This window comes from Octodon degus, unplaced genomic scaffold, assembly GCF_000260255.1.
Source record: "Octodon degus isolate 3935 unplaced genomic scaffold, OctDeg1.0 scaffold00027, whole genome shotgun sequence".
NCBI classification, from domain to species: domain Eukaryota; kingdom Metazoa; phylum Chordata; class Mammalia; order Rodentia; family Octodontidae; genus Octodon; species Octodon degus.
The window spans coordinates 6,448,298-6,454,627 of NW_004524603.1; the positions used below are offsets into that span (position 1 = coordinate 6,448,298).

At 51.4% G+C, this 6,330-nt stretch overlaps 3 non-coding genes across 3 annotated transcripts; all 3 read right to left on the bottom strand.

Annotated features, from left to right (window-relative positions):
* Positions 1-1,258: 1,258 nt before the first annotated feature.
* Trnac-gca lies at positions 1,259-1,330 on the bottom strand. Its single transcript has one exon. It is a non-coding gene; the product is annotated as a tRNA-Cys (tRNA).
* Positions 1,331-2,906: 1,576 nt separating this feature from the next.
* On the bottom strand, positions 2,907-2,978 carry Trnac-gca. The gene has a single exon. It is a non-coding gene; the product is annotated as a tRNA-Cys (tRNA).
* Positions 2,979-4,708: 1,730 nt separating this feature from the next.
* Positions 4,709-4,780, bottom strand: Trnac-gca. Its single transcript has one exon. It is a non-coding gene; the product is annotated as a tRNA-Cys (tRNA).
* Positions 4,781-6,330: the final 1,550 nt, after the last annotated feature.

A 6,330-nucleotide genomic window follows, 5' to 3' on the forward strand; every position in this document is an offset into this window, starting at 1 on the left:
CCTCAGCCTGTGCGCTCAGGGATCTCCTGACTTTGTCTCCAGTCTTCCTCTCAGCTTTTCTCTCTTCGCACTTCCTACACGAGCTTCAAGGAAGACACACTCCTTGAGAGGGCATGTCCCAAGCTGTCCCCATCTATCAGCTCAGGGTAGCTGCAAGGCGCCCCCGCTGTTTACAGACTTGGAACATGAACACTGGGCCACACGAGCTGCTAAGAGCACCTCGCTAGCACGTCGCTAGCATTCAGAGCACCCCGAGTCCAGCGCGCAGGCTTCCTTCAGCACCTTCCTCTCTGAGGCCTCCTAAGGCTGAAGCTTTCTGCAGGAAGGCACGAGAGGACGAGCAGGTCACTTAGTCCCGCCCTCTCCTACGTGGTTCCCCCACCCACACACCTGCCACCTCACCTGGCAGCGCTGTGTCACCAATGCACCGCCTGTCTCCGTGGCTACAGCTCATTGCACCCTGCCCTGCCCTTCCTGTGTGGTCCACTGCCACTCGCCTGGTCACTGTCTATGCCTCCAGCCCAGGACTGGGCACCCCTCAGTGGAGACATCACTGGCGTCACCACCACAGTGTCTTTGTGACTTACGTTGTGCTGGACATCCTATCCTGGGGTTTGTTTTCACTTCACCGCATTGCGCTGTGGCAGGGAATTGTGCTGCCCACAGTTCATGCTTGAAGAGGAGCCCCCGATAGTTACAAGTCAAAGCGGATCGCATCCTCACCTGTATTCTCGGTGAGGTCCCTCAGAAATTCTGTTGCCACTCAGGCAGTGTAGGTGCTGACTAAGCCGGCCCTGCACAAGAGAGATCTGACAGAGGAGCCAATGAGCAAGTGTGTTTGGACTTCTGACTCAGAAAGTGAAATAAAAATAATAATAAAGTAATAAAAAATAAAGGAAAAAGAAAAATAAAGCATATCATGAAAGAGAAGTGCAACACTGAGTCTCCTGGACACCTCTGTCATCTGAGCACCTGGGGAGGACAAGGCGGTTGGATCACAGGAGGGGAAAAGGGTGGTCAGCTCTAAGCCTCTGTGAGACCCTGTGTCCAAATAAAATGTCAAGAAATGGTTAGAGATAAATGAAGGCCAAGGTCCCATGTTGTCAGCTGTACTCCATGAATCAATCAAACAATCCCACCCCTCCAAAGCATGTGTTGTTGATGTCACCAGAAAAAGTAACACAATGTAGGCAGAGTGGCAGGCAGAATGACTGGGGATAAGACCATCGAAGGTTGGCAATAAAGTGGGCCACCAGTAGGGGGGCACCCGGATTTGAACCGGGGACCTCTTGATCTGCAGTCAAATGCTCTACCCCTGAGCTATGCCCCCAGCTGACTGGCTAGGTCTGTGTAAGAGGCTCCATAAACCTGTGCGACCACACGTGGCTCTCACCAGAGCGCTTGTGGAGCTCTGCCATGGTCATGTGCATCGTTCCTCCCAGTCCACTCTGACCACACCCCTACAGGCTATCTCCTGTGGTCACCAGCACCGCCTGGCCCCAGGCTCTGGCTCAGGCGGCTGGCATTACAAGCCCAGGAGCTGCAGCAAGATCCCACGTCACACTCACCTCCCGGAACCTGCTGCTCTCCAGGAGGGAGCCGCTCAGCAGACTCTTTGATGACAGGAAGGATGGGTTAGGGAGGGGGTGAAGGTTGGGCCCAAGAAGACATTCTGGATTTCTCTGAGAACTAAGCCAAAGCCTCCACCAGAGGAACCCGGGCCTACCGTGTGTCACTAAGGGGATTCCTTGGGGACTCTAGTTCACAGGCATTTTGGAAGAGATCGGTTTCTTTAGTGTCCTTGAGGGTCACAAGTCTGGAAATGATGACAGTGTAAGAAGAGTTTGTGTTAATGAGAGGGGGACACTTTCCACCCAGCACTCTGGGGCAAATATTGTGCAGATTCTGTTACCCCTCCTCTTCTCTTCTCCCAGGATCCATATGCACAAGGTCTCCTGAAGCAGATATAAGAAGGGACCTGGATGGAGAATTCTCTCCAAGGTCATGTGCTCAGGTGGGAGGGTCCCTGGATCACAACACGGCACAGTGACTATGACCTATGGCCAGCAGGCAGGGAAAAGTCAGCTGGTGACAGACAGCCTTGGGCCAGTCACTGAGTGACCAATGCACAGTCCCAAGATCTGGCCACACTCACACCATCCTAACTCTTTAGAGCTTAGGCATGTTTAGCTTTGGCTGTCTGTGTGGCCTCATCCAAGCCTCCGGGACACTTTCTGTCTCCTCCTATCTGGTTTCCTCGGGGGACCTGGCTGATCTCTATACTACCCCACCTGGCCGAGACCTTCCCCTGTCCTTCCTCCCCACAGCCCTATCCCAGGATACCCTGTCCCCTTGGCCTCCTCCTGTTCTGTCCACTGCAGCACCAGTGTGGGAATCGCTGTGTAGAGCTGGACTCCTGCTCTCTCCTCTCTGAGGATGGAGGGCCTCAGCTTCTCCCTCCCTGCTCTCCACCTCCCTCTCAATCCCTGTCTCAAAAAGCAAAATATCAATAAATTGATAAATGAGAAAATAAAGAAAAAAGGAGAAATAAAACCCACACATCATTAAAGAGAAGTTTAGAGCGGAGACTCCTGACACAAACCTACCTTCTGAGGACGTGGGGTGTTTGATGCAGGTCCCTGACATGGGTGCAGATTGGCAACATAAGGACTCAGTGAGAGCCTGCATCCAAATAAAGTCAAAAACAGCTAGGGATGAAACTAAGTGCCAAGGTCCTACATTCAATCACGTATAGTACAGAAAAAAATTGAACTGTTCTATGTCCCCAAAGGATGTTCTGTCATAATTGAGGTCACCAGAGAAAGGTAAAACAATGTTGGCAGAGTAGCAGGCAGAGCGACGGGGCATAAGACCACTGTAGGTTGGCAATAAAATGGGCCACCGGTAGGGGGCACCCAGATTTGAACCAAGGACCTCTTGATCTGCAGTCAAATGCTCTACCCCTGAGCTATGCCCCCACCTGACTGGCTAGGTATGTGTAATAGGCTGTAAACCTGTGTGACCACACCTGCCTCTGGCCAACCGTGGAGACACCGGGGCTCTGGTCTACCTTCATTGTGTGCACCCTTCCTCCTAGGCCCATCTGACCCCCTCTGCACAGCTGACTGCCACCTCCTCTGGTCACCAGCATCTCTCAGTCCCAGTCCCTGGCTCAAGCGCTGGTATCACAAGCCTGGAGGTCGGCAGCAAGTTTGCCCTGCACACACACCTCCCGAGACCTGCTGCAATCCAGGAGGGAGCTGCTCAGCAGACTCTGAAGGACAGGAAGGGGTGGAGTGGGCTGGGCTTGGGGTAGGAGTGGGGTTGGGCCAAAGCAAAGGTTCTCAGTTCCCCTGAAAACTAAGCCAGAGCATCAGTTAAGGGGACCCAGAGCTGCTGTGTGTCTGTAAGGGGACTTCTGAAGGACTCTAGTTCACAGGCACTTTGAAAGAGATCAGTTTCATTGGTGACCTTTAAGGTCACAGCTCCAAAATGGTGACACTGGTTACAAAAACACATGAGATGCACCTCCCCATGGTAAGCAGAGTTTGTGCTGATGAGACAGGACCTCTTTCCTCCCAGCGCTCTGGGGCAGTAATTGAGCTGACCCCCTTAATCCTCTTTTTCTCCCCCTCCTACCCTCCATGCGCACAAGGTCTCCTGTGTTAGTAACAAGAAGGGTCCTGGAGGAAGGATTCTGTTCTCAGAATGGTGCTGACATTTGAGGGGCAGAGATCTATGTCCCTGGATCCCAACATAGCAGTGTTTTCAACCTGTGGCCAGTAGAAAGGAAGAGCCAGCTGGTGATAGCCTTGGCCCACGCACTGCCTGCCTGAGGTGTAGCCCTGTGCTCTGACCCACACTCCCACCCGCCTACCTCATTAGACAGCTTTGGGCACAAGCAGCTTTGGCTTTGGGGCCTCACCCAAGAATCAAGGACACTTTCTGTCTACTTCTATCTGGTGGAGACCTACCTGGGCTCTACACAGAGTCTACCTGGCTGGGACCTTGCCCTGTCCCTCCTCCCCCTTCGCCCTATCATAGGATGGGAGAAATCCTCACCCCATCAGCACCCTCCCCTCAGCATGATCCTGCTCAGTCCGCTGGTGGCATCAATGTGGGAATCACTGTGTAGAGCCGGACTCTTGCTCTGTCCTGCTCCACTCCTGCGTTACCTCTCCTTTTTGCATTGTCACTCTCTTCAAGCCTCCACCTTCCGCGAAGGAATATTGCAAAGTCATCCACATTGCAGTAGTCTTCTCTGGTAACCTAAAGGGTAGGAAGAGCCAGAGATGTGGCCACTTCCCCCTCAGAGGCTCCCAGCATACACACAGTGGCACATGGTAACTCCAGGCATGGCTGACAATGTCTGGTCCTAGAATGAGCAGATCAAGCAGTGGCAGCGATGACCTGGGACCTCAGGCCTACGAGTGGGTGCTGGGCAAGCCTCACCTGGAGTCCTGAAGCAGCCAGGAGCTTTCACCAGATCTCAGGTCAATCACATGGGTCCAGATGTAATTGTCCTTGGCTGGTACCTGGGAATGACACTCTTATAGACTCCTAGAATGACTCCAAATTAAAACGGGGGCTGATAACCACCTTACTCATATTTCACTCATTTCTGGTTGGAAAACAGTATTAATCTTCATGTCTACTAAACAAGTCAAAATCTTCAGAACTGTTCAAAAGGCCAAAATTAATGGTGAGTAAGGAGCACCCGGATTTGAACCGGGGACCTCTTGACCTGCAGTCAAATGCTCTACCCCTGAGCTCTGCCCCCACCTGCTCTTAGAGGTTTTAATTAATATCTTTCAGTCTACTGCCACACCCACTCCGTTTGTAACCTAAGAGTTGTCACTTCACAACAAGAGATGGGAGCTTCTGGGGCTGGCGGTCCTATGTCACTGAAAACGCATGCTCCTGCGCACCTCAGGAGCCGAGCGCCCCTCCTCAGAACCCCTGGAGGCCAGATCCTCCCCACCTTCCGACTTACTGCAGGCAGCAGCCTGGAGGGAGAATCCTCGAGTCACTGCCCAGTGCCTGTCCTGGCAGGAACACGCAGGCAGAAACTCCAGGCGGTTGAGGGGTCCTTTCTGACCCAGGCCCCAACAGTCAGCCCAGCACCTGCTGGTCCCACACTCAGATCAGGGCGCCTCCTACAAAACTCCAGCCCACTTCCTCTTCTTAGTAATACAGATGGAAAGTGATGGAGAATGAGCACCTCCTAGAAAGAGTCAGAAGGGGATTTAGGAATCCTGAAAAGCAGGAAGATAGTTCAAGGACCAGGAAGTGCCACCGTCTGGCTCACAATAGGCAGGATTCAGAAGACTGCCTGACAGACTGGTTTCCTCTCCTGCTCCAGCTGGAAGACCTGGGGCAGGTCAGTCAGTCCCTCCCTGTGCCTCAGTAGTATGATCTATAGAATGGGGATAATAATAGTGCATATTTGACAGGTTGTTGGGAAGACTAACAAGGTAAGACAGGAAAAAGGTTTAGAACAGGACTAACGGATAGTAAATTGTACTTACTATTTGCTGAGCAAATAAAAGCTTACAAGAAAATCAGCTAACTTTCGCACACTAGAATCAGTAGACATTAGAGTTCAGCCTGTAAAAGCCTGAATGAGATTATTGGAATGAATCAGAATATCTTCCATAAAAAGGGAAATCTAAACTGAGCTGAAGGCCAAAAGATTATCGATAGTGACCACATATGATTTGAGATGAATCAAGTAGATATTTGGGAAATTAAAAAATAAAATTGTCGGGGCCAGGGAGATAGCTCAGCAGAAGAAGCATTTGCCTGGCAAGCACAGGGTCTTGAATTCAATCCCTGGTACCGCAAAAATAAATAAATAAATGAAATAAAATTGAGATGTTCCTTTTGATTTAGTTTTTAATTGAAGGGTAGCTGGCATACAGAAAAGAGCCTAAATCGGGATGTGCAAGGGAATATGGATTTCCACGTTTGTGCTCACACACATCCATCACCTAAGTGAAGACACGGAAAATTCCCACTCCCTCAGAGGTTCCTTGAACGCCTCCCCAGTTAGCACCTCCACTCCACAGGTGGCCTTCTCCCTCCCCACGGGCTCCGTGGCCTGTCCATGACCCTCATACACATGGAATCATCTAGGAGTTATTCCCGGAGCTTAGCTTCTTTCACCCATTATTAATTACGTCAATAGATTCCTGCACATCTGTCCACTGTGGCAGCAATTTGTGATGCCTCATTCCCGTTCCCTTTCCCATGGCGTGAAGGATTTCTCTCTCCTCCTGTCGACAGATGTTTGAGTCACGTCCAGCGTGGGGATACTGGGGAAAATGCTGC